Source organism: Anneissia japonica, unplaced genomic scaffold (assembly GCF_011630105.1).
Source record: "Anneissia japonica isolate Jap-2015-1 unplaced genomic scaffold, ASM1163010v1 scaffold4646_len54946_cov226, whole genome shotgun sequence".
In the NCBI taxonomy this organism is placed as follows: domain Eukaryota; kingdom Metazoa; phylum Echinodermata; class Crinoidea; order Comatulida; family Comatulidae; genus Anneissia; species Anneissia japonica.
The window spans coordinates 36834-54886 of record NW_022684154.1 but is presented as its reverse complement, the minus strand read 5'-3'; the positions used below and the strand labels follow the sequence as shown (position 1 = coordinate 54886).

The window sequence follows — 18053 nt, the reverse complement described above, 5'->3', positions numbered from 1 at the left end:
GGTAAAACAACATTTACATGTAGAGATGGATACACATTAGTTGGTGTCACAAGTACTTTGTGCCTAGATGGACAGTACCAGGATCAATTTCCAGTATGCTACGGTAGGTAATTATGTGTTTTTGTTTTGTGTTTTTAAGATCCTTTTAATTTCCTGTTATTTTTGGTCTGCGCGAAGCACTGACCCAGAGCCTCACTGTTGTTCTTGTTCTTGTTCTTGTCAGGGGCGGCACCAGGAATTCCCTGACGAGGGGTCCAAGCTCCCTGACAAGTGGGTCCAAGCCCCCCAACACCCCCCCGTCGGGGAAGCCTGCTATGGTATTCTTTATTTAAAAAGCATAATTTGATGGCAAACCATGCAAGTTAAGAGGCCCCCTGTAGGGGGTACTAACCACATGTCGGAGGCACCAGTCCCCTGTCGGGGAAGATCTGGTGCTACCATGGCAACTCTTACAATCGCGATAGTATATAACACCTTGCACATACGGTAAACTGCTTGCACTAAATAGTTTTTAATCCTTGAAATTTGACAGCTTAGAAAGCATACCTAAATTGTACTTTTGGTGGTGAAGATTTCATTTTTCCCCGACGTCATTGCTCGAAATTTCCCGACAAGGGGTCCAAGCAAGGGGTCCAGAGGTCCCCGACATGGGGTCCTTTGCCCTCCTGGATCCCCCCGCTAGCGTCGCCCCTGGTTCTTGTTACAACTTAAAAACTTCAAAAGTGTCCATCGTCGCCAGTTTTGAATGGACGTGCATGAAACAGGGGTGGCACCAGTGGGGGGGCCGGGGGCCAGGGCCCCCCTGTTGTGGAGAGTTCCAACATTTGTTTATTGCCCTTTTTTCAAGTTGGACCCCAGGGTTTCCCGTACACCTTCAAAACAAAACAGGGGTTTCAAACTGAAAGCATCCAGCCTCCCCAGTTTTGAACGGACGTGAATGAAATTCTGTACACATAAACTAGAGGTGATTTCCAACATTAGTCTATCGCCTCTTTTTTTTAGGTTGGAACCCAGGGTTCCCCCTACACCTAAAAATACAATACGGGGGTTTCAGCAATGACTGTACGTAACTGATATTTCCCTCTAATAGTGTAGCATCGCATGAATGGCGTGGTCAGTTAAGAATGTGTTCTAGAGAAAAGGTCAAACAGTTCTCATCCATGTTCATTAAAAAAGAAATTTAACACCGAGGCGCGATTCAAACTCGCAACTTTCGGTTCCCTACTACACATTGTTAATCGACTACTCCATCTATACTGTAGTAAGAATATAGGTCAAGTTGCATGGATGGCGTGGTCGGTTAAGTATGTGTTGTAAGGAACTTAATTTCGTGAGTTTGAATTGCGTACTTAGCAAGTTCGAATTGCGTATTTGTTTATTTTTTTATTTTGTCAAACAATTCTCATTCATGTTCATTAAAAAAGAAAATTAACACCGAGGCGCGATTCGAACTCGTGACCTTCGGTTAAGGATGTCTTCTAAAGAACTTAAGGTTGTCAGTTCAAAACACGTCTTGTATTCAAATTTTTTTTTCCAATTTTAAGAAATTTTATTCTTTTTTTCAATTTTATGTGTTTTAATTTTGAACAAATGTTCATTCTAAATAATGTTTTTTTTCTTGTACAAATAAACATTCTAATAATTTAAAATTACTGTATGTTATTGGCATTACCACTAATAGGGCACGTTGCATGAATTGCGTGGTCGGTTAAGGATGTGTTCTAAAGAACTTAAGGTCGTGAGTTTGAAAGGCGTCTTGGTATTCATTTTGTTTTTTTTCCTATTTATTTTTATTTTGTTTAAATGACCATTCTAAGTTGTATTTTTTTTTGTACAAATAAAGATTCTAATTATTTTAAAATTTCTATCTTTGTAGCTTGTTGTAAAACTTGAACAAATTTTCTTTTAGCTAACTGTAAGGCATCAATTAGTATAGTCAATGGTCAGTACACTGGAAGTTTTAATCATGGAGGGTCCATCATTTTCACATGTGATGTTGGTTACACGTTGGTAGGAGAATCAACGATTACATGCGACAATGGTCAATATAGTTCGTCATACGCAGAATGCAAAGGTAAATTATCTCTTCCTTTGGCAAAGGAATTTCAAAATCTTGATGATGATAAAAATTAAAATTATACTAATATTTCTAAACAAAACAATAGATTAAATTTTAATGAAGTTGAATGCCAATACATTTATGAGCAAATAAATAAACTTTCCTTTAAAAAAGCCACTGGTGAGGATGAAATCCCTGCTAAATTAATAAAACTTGCAATTAATTCAATTACAGCTCCTATAACTTACCTAATAAGTATGTCATTAAAAACTGAAACTTTCCCTAACTTTTTCAAAATGGTGGTTGCAAAGAGTCATGCAATTATCGTCCAGTGTCAATTTTGCCCATTTTATCTAAAACACGATTTTTTTGATCAGATATATCCTTTCATTGACCCTCTAATTTATGAACAACAATCATGATTTCTACCAAATTTCTCAACTACTTCCGCTCCGTTAAACATTACTGAAGACTGGATTGATGCGATTGATAAAGGTAATCTTATAGGATTATTAATGTTAGATCTTAAAAAAGCTTTTGACACTGTTGATCATGATCGTTTAATTAATAAGCTAAACAACTTTAATCTTAATCCACATGTAATAAAATGGTTTAACAATTATCTGCAAAACCGAACACATGTAACTAAAATAAACGAAGTGACTTCTGAACGCTGCCGTAGCAATCGCAGGATACCACAAGGTTAAATTCTTTGACCATTAATATTTATACTTTACATAAACGACCTCCCAAACTGTGTTTCTAATTTAATACAAGTATTTATGCAGATGATACAGTAATCCATTGTGTTGCCAAAAATGTTAATGATATAGCAAATAAATTTAATTCTGATCTAATAAATGTTAAAAACCGGCTAATAAAAAATAAACTATCTTTAAATGTCAACAAAACTGAATATATGATTATAGGTACTCATCAAAAATTTGCAAAAATAAATTACTCAAATCTAAATATAAACATCAGTGGTATAAACATAAAGAGTGTTGATCACTGTAAACACTTTAGGGGTAATCATAGATAAAATCAAACTTGATAATGTAATAAAAAAAATCCTTCCTGGATTATACTACCTTAGCAAAAGTAATTATATCTTGTCCGAAAACATACAGTCAACAATGTAATTTTACTTATTGCAATGTTGTGTGGGGACGATTTAATCAAACTCTACAAAATAAAATTCAAATATTACAAAATAGGGCTGCTAAAATTATTTCAAAAAGGTCTCAGGATATGATTCAAATTCAGAAGCACTTAAACTGGAATAGTTTAAATACCAAACTGTATCAAGATGAAGCTGTAACCATTTTTAAAATAATGAATTCTCAAATGCCAACTTATTTAAACATACATTTAAACACATTTCAAGAGCACAATAAAACATATATGACCAGGTCTAATGATTTACTTGAGGTACCCAAACCAAGTACTGAATATAAGAAAAGAAGTTTTTCCTATCAGGGAGCCATTGTCTGGAATAACCTAAACCTCAATATGAGAATGGCCCCAAATGTTTATACTTTAAAAAAAATATTAACAAATAATTGAAATTTCTTGCATAAGATAATATATATATTTTTGGTTTCTTTTTACTTCTTTATTTCTTTTTTGCTTTTTAACAAAAAAAAAATGTTAAGTCTTTCTTTTGTCTTGTAATTGTTTTTGTAATTTACATTTTGTTAATATTTACTTTTAAAACGGCCTTGTTAAAAACATTTGATTTGTGATCAAGTTTTTCGTTTACAAATAAAGTAATTATTATTATTATTACCCTCTAGTATGTTGAACATAGCGATTAGATTAAATAAAATAGAACAATTATTCATGACCACTAAAAGAAGATTGGCCTAATTACAGACGGAAATACACAAAAATTCCACAAAAATGTATTACTGGGCCTATAAACCTCTACGTAAATAGGTTACCATATTTCTTCTAGCTAGACAACTCAAGACTTTCATAGTTTACTGATAAATTATTGTTAAAACTAAAAGTAACGTGACCCAAAATATTGATATTTGTCCGGCTTGTTTGGAATGAACAGCTGTTAGTTGACCTGCTCGCTTCGGTCGCTTACCCTCTAGTATTTTAAATTCTAATATTAATATTAATGCGCTCCTTAAAATTTTTAATGAAAGACCACGTTTTCTTGAAACATTCAATAGACAAATTCTATAATCGCTTGAAAATTTTAAATATCAGATCTTATATTTGACCATTCAGCTAACTGCGAGTGTGCTCCATTTGTGCTTAATGTTGATGTAAATTCAGGTCTTTTCCCATGGAGATAAAACTAAATTTACGTGTACAGATGGTTACACAATCGTCTTGGTGTGAAAATTCTCAAGAAATTACATTTTTATTACGTGAAATACCTAGGCCTGATGCAAAGTTTACAGTCCACATTTGCCAGTCATTGTGCTCGCGGGAATAAATGCACTGGCCAAACAAGTGACTTCATTAAAGAACAATAGAAACACAGTATGCCAGCTCTCCAGGCAATCTGCAGATTTGACCTGTACTGTTGATGGATAGTCAATAAACCAAAGAAAACGATTTGTTACTTAGGTTTTGGTGTTAGAACAACAGCTAACAGGAGATGTAATTTGCTCTTGTAATCAAAGTTAAATTAATTCTATATAGAAATTCCAGTCATTTTAAACACAAAACACGTAAAATCCTTGTACTTGTGTTGAGTCTGATGGTGTACGGTATAATGGTATTTGTAAAGCAAATATAATCAGGCTTCAGCGTGCACAAAACAAAATGTTGCAGTTTATTTTGGGTAAAGGTCCTATATATCATCTTACTTTTTCTGATTTTCATTTAGTAGTTTTTTTAAATGTCGAATATCATGTATTACAACTAAATCAAGTGTTTAATATATATTAAATAGCTCCTGATTATATGCTTAATGAGTTTAGAAAAATTTCCGATAGACACTCATATTTTACAAGGGGAAGCATCTCTGACTTTGAAATCAAGTTTCAACTTATATAACCAAAATTCCACTTATATTTCTACCACTTTGTGCTATAACAGTATAAATTTATAGAATATTTTATCCATACATATCAAGGCCATTGGTTTCATAAGTGTTTTTAAAACTAAAGTTAAAAAGTATTTTTATCAGCAACTGCAACTTGTTTGTGATTAAGATGCGTGGTATGTATTATACACACACACACACACACACATATATATATATATAAGATGTGTATAAGAGACAGCATCAGAACAGCACGAGACTGTCAAAATATATATGGGAACTGAAAGAAAGCAACACCCCCTTCACCATTAAATGGAACATAATAAAACGAGCACCCCCATATAACAATATCACTAAACGCTGCAACTTATGCCTAACAGAAAAGTATTACATCATCGCATCCGACCGTAACAAAACATTAAACAAACGATCAGAGTTGATCTCCACCTGTCGTCACCGCAACAAATACTTGCTCAAGAACTGTTAATTTCCACGCCCACTTTCTACAAACCTCACGCCCATCACTTATAATATACCTGTTCCTAATGAAAACATTTTCTCCCAGCTGTAAATTCCACAACACGTATATATATATATACCATCCTTTCTGTAGTCGAAAATAAAATCCTTACACGTATCGTTGTCTACCTACATTATATTTGCTCTACCAAGATTTTACAGTGGCATTGAGCACTGTTTCCCAAAAAAAAAAATTGAGAGATTTTTTCTTTATATTTATATATATTTATTTATATTTTTATTTATTTATTCATTATTTATTTAATTTTTTAATTTTCAATTTTTTATTTTATTTTCTTTTCATTTCTTTTCATTTTTCTTTATTTGTTTCTGGAGCCCTTTGGAAACAAACCTTCAGGTTTAAAGGGTTATCCTATGCTCCCTCTGACCTGCTTTCCTTTTCTGATGCATATAATTGTGTATTTCTTTTCTTCTATTCATGTTCTGTGGATTGTCTGATGTTTTTACCTTTTTGATGTTTTCCTATGTTTATTTTGAATGGTTTTGCTTTGTAAATTTTTTCTGTAATGTTTAAGTGAGCATGAAATAAAAACAAAGAAACAAATATTAAATACGTCGTTCCACAACTCAGTGGCCAACTATGGGCTGTACAAAATTCGATATTAAATGAACGCTTTTGACCTATCCACCATGCTTTTGCTTCAGGTGAATTTCTCCCCAACAAGTTGGTCTCTGCTTCAATACTACATTTGATGAGTATTTGTGTGAAACTCCCGAATTCATCAAAGAAATTTCTAACAAGCAAAAATAAGTTTGCGTGCCGGGAATCCAAAATATTGATAAAGGCATAGGAATAAAGCTTTTGTAAAGATACATCAAAGGAAGCCAGAGATAGTTCATGTTAGCTGGTTCGACCTGAAAGATGCCTTTGGACAGTTTCGTACCAACTCATAAACTTCTCCCTCAGTAGTTTCAATTTACACACAAATGTCCTACTCTGTATTCAGAATCTATACTTCACAATTTCTGGAACGATTTCCACAAAATACTGGTCATCATTTTCATCTTTTCAAAAAAGGCATCTTCAAGGGATGCCCATTGTCCCCTATCATATTCTTAATGTGTTTTGACTCTACAATTAATTTTCTGGAATTAGAAGCCATCCATAGATAACCTTGACTGTTCAAAAATTATTTCTATCCCATTTAAATATGATTTTGCCTAATAAGTAGGAATAAACACACCTATCAGTTGCTCACTGGCCTTTGTCATGGGAAGACCCTCTAATATTATTTTTGATTTAGAGAATCCCATCCATGAAGCGCTATATAAGAACGACACATTATTATTTTTTTGATCCATAGAAAGTAATCCACATAAATTCATAGAGTCAATCATTCAGAATCAGATGTATTCACATACTTTCATGATTTAACTAAGGAACAAATGTGTAGGATTGATAGCTCCCTCGTTCAGAACAAATATAAGATCAGGATGTTTGTGCAATACTTACTACCTAGCCTTAAGTTTCACCTGACCGTAAATGACATTGGTTACACTCATTTAGGACATTGATTTTATGGTTAATAGGTTTGTGAGAAAATGGTTTGGCCTCCCTCCATGTGCCACTCTTGGTTTTATCAAGATGACAAATGGACTTAACATTCTCTCCATTTCCTGAATGTATAAAAAATGCCATGCTATTGCCATTTGTCTACTCGTGTCAGAGGAGATCCCAATGTAAACCATTGTCTTGATACAAAGTTTGCAAGGGAAGCTTAATTACATGTCAGTCTGAAAACATCATAACCAATTTTATTTCATCTGATCAAAATCTGACTCAAAAGAAAGGAAAATTTTCTTAAACATGACATGAGAAATGAGGTTTAAAATGAGTGAACACCCATGTGAAGGACTCTTGACTCTTGGTCCAGGGATTCTACAAGCTTCTTTCCATATGGAAATCCCTAATTTACCATCTTCATACTGGATACTATAATTCTTGGTCAACGCTCTTGGGGACACCATATTTCATTTCATTTCATTTATTTCTGTCTCAGAACATATAAAAATACAGTGAATACATTAAAACAGTAAAACAAACCTAAAAAGAAAATTGGGTCATAAAAACATTAAAAGACAGAGACAAAACAAAAAGCGAACTGAATCTCTCTATTAATCACCATTGTTGGACTTGTGTAATCCCTTCATTTGCATATTTTAGCATTTTTTTTTTTTCAGTGTCAAAGTATTCTCGTTCATGAAGATGACCCAATAAAGGTTAAAAAGTCGAGTCATAACCTCCTTTTAACCGAAAGGTCCACTGATTAATCTCAGATAAGATAGTATAATACATACTCCAAGTATTGAAATGCACACCATTGTGTTGGGATTCAATATTTCGGCATTAATTATATCATCATCAGGAATCCTCCCTTTCTTTATTCAGAGTAATATTTGTTCTATGTTATCATTATCTCTCTTATAAACTTTTAAGAGATCTACTAAATGAATTTAAATTAATTAAAATGGTATCTCTAATATTATTTGGTTGTCTGTTTCATGCCCACGGAAATGATTAAAAACAGAATACTTACAGACATTAGTTCTAGTAAAGGAATGAGTAAAAGTAAGATTATCAGGGTGGTGAGTATTGATTTGAACAAACTTAAAAATCTTAAAAAAAGTGAATATTTCCCCCAGAGTCAATTAGCAACAAATATAATAAATAAATAACAAAAACGATCTTCAATAGAGCTAAGTCCAAAAAGTTTACAACGCTGTGTATAGGACAAACAATAGTAATTATATAGTTTGAGAATTAAAATAGGTTTTCTACAGTAGATAATCCTTCTGACAAACCCCAGAAGACGGGAAGCCTTGTTAGATACATTATCAATATGGAAATTCTCCTTTAAATCAGAAGTAAATGCAATACCAATATATTTCACTTGTTCAACATTAGAAATAGCATCGTTACCAATGTAAAAGCTTAAGGCATTTAATTTATGATATGTAGATACTGTATAGTTAAGTGAAGAGTATTGCATTTTTTGATGTTAAGAGGAAATTTATTATTCACACTCCACTTATTAACAGTGTTAAGGTAACTTTGCATAACAATTTCATCCTCTCAGGACCTCATAGTCCTGTAAATGATGGTGTTATCAGCATATTGAATAACAGTAGAAGATATGTAGTTGGCTAGTTCAAAAAGGTATACATTAAAAATAGTAGGTCCGATCCCTACGGAAGATTGAACAGGGCAGGCCCCGTGAAAACACACCTCTGACTACGCTCCATGAGAAACGAAGACAACCAGTCATGAACAAGGCCACATATCCCGTAAGAATGAAGTTTGTTAAGCAAAACCAATAGACTCGGTCAAAGGCTTTAGTGACATCTAGACCCTGAACATTTAGAGGGGAAGGGCAACGCAAATCCTGAGTAGATTACCAGTCATGTTAAACAGTAGCTAAGGCTGTTTAACATATGTATGTATACATATGAAGCATGTATATCAACGATGGGAAGAGAATACATTTATTATGACCTTTAAATGTTTAACAAGCACAGTCCCTGAGTACTTAAATAATTTTTATGAGCAAATCGACAATTATCACAGTCGAAAAACAAGAAGCAAATCTAAAAATACATTAGTTTTACCTAAATGGAACAATGAATTTGGGGAAAAAAACATTTAAATACCGCTCGGTTAAACTGTGGAACAATCTTCCCCTTGATACTCGCAGTTCAATAAATTCCTTAACTTCATTTTGCTTCTTGTGTATAAGAAGACTAAGGAAATGATCTTTCAAACGTAATAAACAGCATTTCCATGGACAAAATATTTTAATTTTTTAAATTATATTACTATTGAACTATGAAAATTTAAGTGTTTATATTAAAAAGTATTCATATTTTTCTAAACAACACCACTGAATTTCAAAATTTTTAAATTAACCTATTGTATATGAACTATAAATCTAGAGCTTGGACATCAGTTTTCGGCACACTTAGGTCATATCAGGGCAAATATCATAGAGATAACCCAATGGAAATTATAATTATAATTAACTTCTTTTTCCAAATAAACATACTGTAAACAATTCTTTGACTAGGACAGCTATCCATAGAATTGCCATATGTTGTTCTAACATTTGCCAATTTCCATTGTTTGAAGAGGCATAACATTTGCTATTTAAGGAAGTTTGATTACTTTTGGTATTGTTTAGTTCATTTAGTTTAGTATTAGCAAATCTATTCTTAGACAAATTATTATCAGGGGCGGATCTAGAGATGTCCAAAAGGGGGAGGGGAGCAGAAGAGGGGCCGAAAGTGGGGGCCGACCATGATAAGAATACCCTAGGGGGTTGGGGGGCATGCCCTCGCAAATTTTCTTCTCTAAATCCGCCAGTGATTATGGTTACATTGAAAGAAAAATTCTGAACAATATTTAGCATTCTCCTACATTAATATATTTCAATTTCTTTGTTATATTTTTATATAGCTAACTGTCAAAGTCCACCCCTTGTTATAAATGGCCTCTTCAATGGAACCATTATCCATGGCGGTGTCATACGTTATAAATGTTTTGAAGGTTATACACTTGATGGGAATGAGTACTTGAATTGCATTGACGGTTCCTACATAGAGCAGCCCCCTAGCTGCATTGGTAAGTATTTTTATGTCAAACAATATTTTGTTTAGAATGAACACGAAATGTCAAAACCAGTCTCCGGAGGAAAAAACAGTTATATAACTTATACACTGAAGGAGTGTTTGAAGAAGAGTCAATGACTGTTAAAAACTTTCTGCTTATATTTTCTAAATATGTCCTTATTTTATTTATTTTATTTCAAATAATAATAATAATAATATCTTGACTATAATTGCTTATAATCTTAGTTGACTATATATTATTTTTTATATAATATTTATATATTTTATCTACAGTTTTACTTCAAGTTGTATATGATTTTAATTTTAAATGAGACTTTCCTATTACAGTTGTTAGTTTGCATTGTTCTCTTGTTTTATTTTGCGTACCATAACATAATTAACAGCTTTATTTTAACATGAATGGTCTGGGACCGTGTATAACATACAGACATGCAAGTATGAAATTATCAACAATGATAAAGAAAAGCAATATGTACAGTAATTACAACATTGAAATCAATTAAATTTGTTTAGGTTAGTTGGGTTTTGTTGACTATACACAAGTGCATTTCACAAGACTGCTCTTCTATGAGATCTTTTAATTCTGTTCTTGGTAACGAATGTTAACATTATGAATATTATTTACCTTGAATTTACCTTGAAGACTAGGACTAGAGAACTTAGCTCATTTGTCCCTCAATTAATATTTGTGCAAACTCTTCTGTAACATACGGGCGAAACTTAAGATGGTGGTCAGACCAAAGATTAGCAATGCCCGATTTAAATTCAATGATTATTTTAGATTCAACTATATGATTTAGCGATTGATTCCAATCGTTCACTACTGTAACTGCATATGAAGATTTTCTAACATTTAGTTTAAATTTCGGCTTAGAGACCTTAAATTTGTGTCCTCTAATTTGGCTAAACTTCGACATTTTAAATAACTTATCAATATTAAGCCTATCTATATTTCTAAATAATTTGAATGTTTGTAATAAGTCAGTCCTTTTCCTTTTAAAAGCAAGTGTAGTTAATTCTAAGGCCCTTAGTCTCTCCTCATATGTCTTATTTCTTAGCTCTGGTACAAGTTTTGTAAGATCTCTGCTGGACCTTCTCTAAGCGATCTTTATCTTTCTGGTAAAGAGGAATCCATGCACTTCCACCATATTCAAGTTTAGGTCTAATCATAGATTTATATAAATAAAGATAACTCGAACCATCAAGAAATTTAAAAGATCGACATATCATCCCAAGCATCTTATTAGCAGGTACTTACAACCTTAGAAACATGAACACAAAAATTAAATTTACGATCAATTACAATTCCTAGATAGTTACTTCATTGACACTCTCAATGCTAACTCTGGAAGTACCCTCACCAATATAGTATTCAAACAACAAGTTTCGAGACCCAAAATGGAGTATTTTGCACTTTGTTAAATTGAACTGCCAATCTCTAAACCATTGATACATTGCATCCACATCATATTGAAAGAGAGCTCTATCAGAATCAGATTGAATAACTTTAAATAATTTAGTATCATCTGCGAAAAGTCTTAATATTGTTTAAAGGTTTGCATGGCGAAGTAATAATATAACGGGTATTATGTCGAAACCTATATCATATTCACAGAGTGAATGAATATTAAAGATACAATGGAAGTATGATGTGGTATTAGGTTTTATACATATACATTCAAATATAATAATAATAATAATAACAATAATAATAATAATAATAATAAATAAAAATATAAATAATAATAATGTTAATGTTATTTTCCCCTTAACATTGTTTTTTTAATTGTTCTCTAATTTCTCCATTGTCTAAGTTTCTCTTAAGATAGGTTTTAGTAACATACTATTAATAATAACTAGACTTTAATACTATGTCTGTTTGAATAACAGAACATAGGGCTTTTCCCCATTGCTTTAAAGTGAAATGAAGTTGAAATTGCAACAAAGAGAAAATTCCTTAAAAGTTATAAAGTAAACACGGAAATCCAATCAATTTTTAATGAAGTGGAAAAAAATAAAAAACAATGAAAACCAAGTTCACTGCGATGTTATTAGTGAGACCTGAAAAATGGCTGCAACAGTAATAGTGAGGTACATTGTGACTCATAACCATTGTGCGCTAAGTCAGGAAAACACCCAGTTTTCCGAAATGGAATTTTGTATATTGATGGAAGACCCTACCATGGCCCTATTAATGGAGCAAGTATCGAAGATGCCACAGCTTGCGGTCTAAACACTACCAGAAATACCAGCAGTAGAAAATGAACTGTATGTTTAGATTCTAATGTCATGGTAGAAGATACAGTATTAACTAATATTAACTAAAATATAACATTTAATTAATTAAAATATACTTAATGATGAGTTTCAGAAGATGCGGAGCAAGTGCACGATGCTATCTATTTACCTACTTTAATTATAAATTCGACTTATAATTGGAGATTTTCTAATAATTTATAATATAATTTTCTAATATTTATATTCCATATTGTTTTTAATAATTTTGTATTGTATTAATGTCTTATGTTCTACAAACTAACACAGATGAAGATGAAATTAATATTAATATACCTAACTACATTGAAAATGAATATATAAGTGTTGACGATTTTAAATCAAAATATTCTTTCAATAAATCAAGCTATTTTTCATGTTTCTCCCTAAACTGTAGAAGCATTGTAAGAAAATTTGACCAATTATTAAATTATATATCTCGATTTGATTATTTGATGTGGCTTTCCAGCAAACATCCCACTGAATTATATCAACTGAACAATTATACAGCTATACATAAAAATAGAGAAACAATTGGTGGTAGTGTTTTTCTATACATTAAGTCACATTTATCATATTGATTAAGAAATGATTTATCCCATATACTCCATGTCACAGAGAGTATCATTATTGAATTTGATATAGACAATAGAACCATAATTTGCGGTGTAATCTATAGACAACCCAAATCAGATATACATACATTTAATGTCCAAATGAGTGAATTTATGCACAAATGCAATGCGGTGAAAAAAAGCAAACTTACCTTATGGGCGACTATAATATTGACCTAAACATAAATAATGACGTAGGAAATACCCAAGATCATGTTGACTTTATGCTTTCCGAATCATTTATACCATTAGTAAATAAACCCACACGTATAACAGAAGAAACTGAAACGATAATCGATAATATCTACACTAACTCGCGTAATATGGAAGATATTGATACAAATCTCTTATTTAGTGATATATCCGATCATTGCCCAATAATTTGTATTGATAAGTCACAAAAATGTAGCAATAATACAACCAAGAAATATACTTTTAAACGAACTTACTCATCTCAGCAATATCAACTGTTTAGGAGTGAGCTAGAAAATCAGTTTTGGGAAAATGTTCGTACCAGCAATGATGCAAATGAATCATACAATCTATTCGCGTCTATCTTTACAGCATTAATTGATAGATGCTTCCCATTTAAAAAAAATTAAAATAAGGACTGACAGAATAAGATCGCCCTGGATGACAGATGAAATTGAAAGATCATTAAATATTAAAGAAAAATTGTATATTAAATATTTAAAAAACCTAACAAGTGAAAACAAATTTAAATATAGAAAACACAAAGACAAACTAACATCAATTATAAGAAAACGAAAAATTATTTACTATAAAGAAGACTTTGAAAATAGGAAAAATAATGTTAAAAAAACATGGAACGCCATAAACGCCATTTTGGGGAGAAACAAAACATTAGGCCTTCCAACAAGAATGAAATCACAGTCAAAAATACATGAAATCCCTGCTGAAATGGCAGGAGTATTGAATTCTTACTTTATCAATATTGGTGAAAAAATGGCAGAAAAGGCAAATATAGATTATATAAATGTAAATCCCATGGATTATATAAGTAAAAATAACATTTCAAATTCCATGTTCATTAAACAGAGTATGATGTTAAAAAATACATATCGGACTTAAACCCCAATAAGTCGCCTGGTCACGATGATATCGGCGCTAAATATATAAAGGACAATGCAGATATATTAGCTAAACCTATAACACATTTGATTAACTTATCACTTAGTACAGGCGTCTTTTCAAATGAACTTAAACTAGCAAAGATATACCTGTTTATAAAGGTGGTGCTAGAGATGATATAAAAAACTACAGGCCTATATCCATATTACCCTGTATGTCAACAATTTATGAATGTATCGTTTACGATCAAACAACATCTTTTCTAAACAACTACAAAATTCTAACTGAAACACAATTTGGTTTCAGGGAAGGACACTCTACTACACATGCCCTTCTGCAGACAATTGAGAAAATATCAGCAGCCATCGGCAATAAACTCTTTGTTATTCGAGTTTTTCTCGACCTATCAAAGGCCTTTGATTCACTAGATCCTGTAATCCTTCTACAGAAACTACATTATTATGGTATCAAAGGTCTTGTTCCCAATTGGTACAGTAGTTACTTAAGTGAAAGAAAACAATATGTTACTACACAAGACGGAAAATTCGAAATAAATACAATAAAATTTGGAGTCCCTCAAGGGTCAATTCTTTGCCCCTTATTATTTTTATTATTTGTAAACGATTTACTATCAATATGCACCAGGACTCAATTAATAATGTTTGCTGATGATACAAACATTTTCCTAAAACACAGCCATATAAATGACGCTATTGATGTAATGAATAATGAGCTAAATCAGGTAAACCATTATTGAAAGAGTCCTCCATGTAAAATTTTCTAGGTATCACTCTTGATGAGAAATTAAATTTTACACACCATACAAATGTAATCTCAAGTAAGATCTCTGCAATTATTGGAGCAATGAACCTTTTAAAAAATGTACTGCCATATGACATACTACTAATTATTTATAAGTCTCTTATCCTTCCAACCATCCCATATGGCATCACAGTATGGGGGACTGGGAGCATCGTGAATTTGAATAGACTTCATATACTACAGAAAAAGGCCCTTCAAATTATATGTAACGTCCACTATTTACATCCTTCTGTGTCGCTTTTTGTTAAAACTAAAACATTAAACGTATTTGATCTATATGAAAAAAATGTAGCAAGTTTAATGTTTCTTTACAATAAAGGCAAGTTACCTAGATCATTTGACCTGTTCTTCCTTACCTTTGACTCATATCATAGTCATGATACATGAAATAAACATGACTTTGTTATTGATTTCAAAAATACTAAAGTTGGCCGACAAAGCTTTTCGTATACAGCGACAAAGGTGTGGAATAACCTACAAAGTGATCTCAGGACATGTGCAAACGTTTCCTTATTTAAAAGAAATCTTGATATTACTTATTTTGAAAGTTACAATGTTAAAAAATATAAATGTCAAAAAGGAAATTGCTATTTTGTTTGTAAAGAAACTTAAGTCTCTATAGACTGATTAAGATATCTATATTCGTTACAACTGCTTAAATATATCCCAAATTTTCCTACTTTATGTTTTATTAGTATATAAATAATATTTTTGCAAAGCACGGAAAAAAGATAGGAAAAATACATGCAAGAAAAAAGAAAAAAAAAATCAGAACAAAAACAATGGCTTTTCCCATTACTGCTGGGAAAAGCCAATAATAATAATAATAATAATAATAATAATAATGTATTGAATCTTAGCTTTTAAAATAGCTTTGATAAAGTAGAATAAAACATTTAATAATCAAAAGAAAATTGCATTTGTTTTAATAAAATTGGAATGTTAAAACAGTGTGGTTAATTTAAAATTCCTAAAATGGTTATAACAACAGTAAAATTATTGTTTACAAATATTTTTTAAAGATTGTAAAATACCTTCTAAAACATTATCCTTGAATGATTTAAAATATTTTAAACTTTCGAGGGACTATCAACTTGTCCTGGTGGTATTTAACACATTTGTTGTTACTGACCAGGCTCTTTTTAGGTAATTCTTAAAGAAGTTGTCAAATATAATTTCAATTTTATCTTTCATAAATTGATGAGAATAACAACTCGTATTGGTGAGCATTAACAAAAGCTTTGAATAGAGGGATCTTCATTCATAAACTTATTTTCCTCAGACCTTATTGTAAATGTAAGGGTAAAAAAACACACATTCCGTTTATGACCACTTTGCCGTTCTTTAGTTATATATGTATGTATATCTATTTATGTATGTGTAGGTTGTATGTATGTATATATGTATATATATTTTTTTTATTTATTTTTATTTTATTCATTTTGGCAATAACAATACAAAATCTTTACAAGTATACAGTAAAAAGCCGAGGAGAAGCAATAGTATGTATGTACAGTATATACAGCAGAGGTTCGCAGTGGTGCAATTTCTTTCACACTCCTACATTCCTCTTCTTTGTAATGTTTACATATGTAAGGGATTGAGCACTGTTTCACAAAAAATTGAGTATATATATATATATATATATATATATATATATATATATGTATATGTATATGTATGTATATATGTATATGTATATGTATGTATATGTATATGTATGTATATGTGTATATGTGTATGTACACACATATAATGCTTTAAAACAACAGCTTTTAATAGTTTCCCCTGACTCTGGAATGCTTTACCTGCTGATAAAAGAAATTTATTACTCTTTAACATTAAAAATTTTTTGATGGAACTGAATGATTATTATAACAACATTTAAGGGATTTGGGAATTTGCTCGATTGCACTCTCTGTGGTTTATTTTATCTGTACTTTTTATTAGGCCTTTATAATCTTTTTGTAATTATATTATGTTTCTTATACCGTACTGCATTTTAATGTTTATAATATTTTTTAAAATTATGTATATAGAATTGCGATATTGTATTTTTGTTGTCATGAGGAGAGCCCCTCGACAGTAGATCTTCTACTTTTGGGCAATCCTGCCACATGACAACAATTACTATTTTTGAAATTTTATATTTGTATATTTTATATATTTATATCTATTTGGCGAAATAAATGAAATGAAATATGTGTGTATATGTATATATGCGTATATGTGTATATATATGTGTGTGTATATATATGTATATGTATATAAGGAAGTGTAATACATACTCCAAGTATTGAAATACATGCCATTGTGTTGGGATTCAATATTTCAACATTAATTATGTCATCATCAGGAATGATGACATAATTAATTTGATATATATATTATTTGTATATATATATATATATATAAGATTGCATCTTTAGATCTCCGATCTTGTTCACAAATTCACGGACTAGTGCTGTCTCGTAAGAATTTTGTAGGACGCGTTAAGAATGACAAAATATTCTCTGTATCTACTGGAACCGAGCCGCATAGCTTGTATTCCACTATTTGCATTCACACCTGGGCTGTGTATATATATTGCCTTGGTTTGGCTCTGTAATCATTAGTGGTCGTGGGACTAGTTTGGGCCCTACCTAAGCTGGTTGAACGTTTCGTTTGGGTCTGTACCCTAGCTGCACTGATGAGGCCTGGAAGGCCGAAATGGATCCATCTGCAGATATTGGGATTCCTTCCAGTGGATGCTTAGTTTATTTTGTCATTCTGATCGGATTTTCTCTACTGTTCCGTTTTAATTTTAATTTTAAATTGTTTTGCATTATATGGCCGTTTGCTGTTTTATGGGTTTTTCCCATTTGCCTTTCAAACTTACATACAGGTGTATATATATATATAATATAAATCATCAAAGGTACATATACAGTGTTTAATAAGGACATGATGGAACATCGTAGGCTACCCTGTAGCTTTTCAACGAATAAAGTCCTATGAAAAATCATTGTGTAATAACACATCT

The 18053-nt window shown here is 31.6% G+C and overlaps 1 long non-coding RNA gene across 1 annotated transcript in view; it reads left to right on the top strand.

Moving 5' to 3' along the window:
* The window catches only part of LOC117104182, an 18449-nt gene continuing 396 nt past the window's right edge, over positions 1–18053 (top strand). The window contains exons 1-3 of the long non-coding RNA XR_004444710.1: positions 1–103; positions 1910–2074; positions 10057–10221. This is a non-coding gene — a long non-coding RNA (uncharacterized LOC117104182). The remainder of the gene's footprint in view (positions 104–1909; positions 2075–10056; positions 10222–18053) is intronic.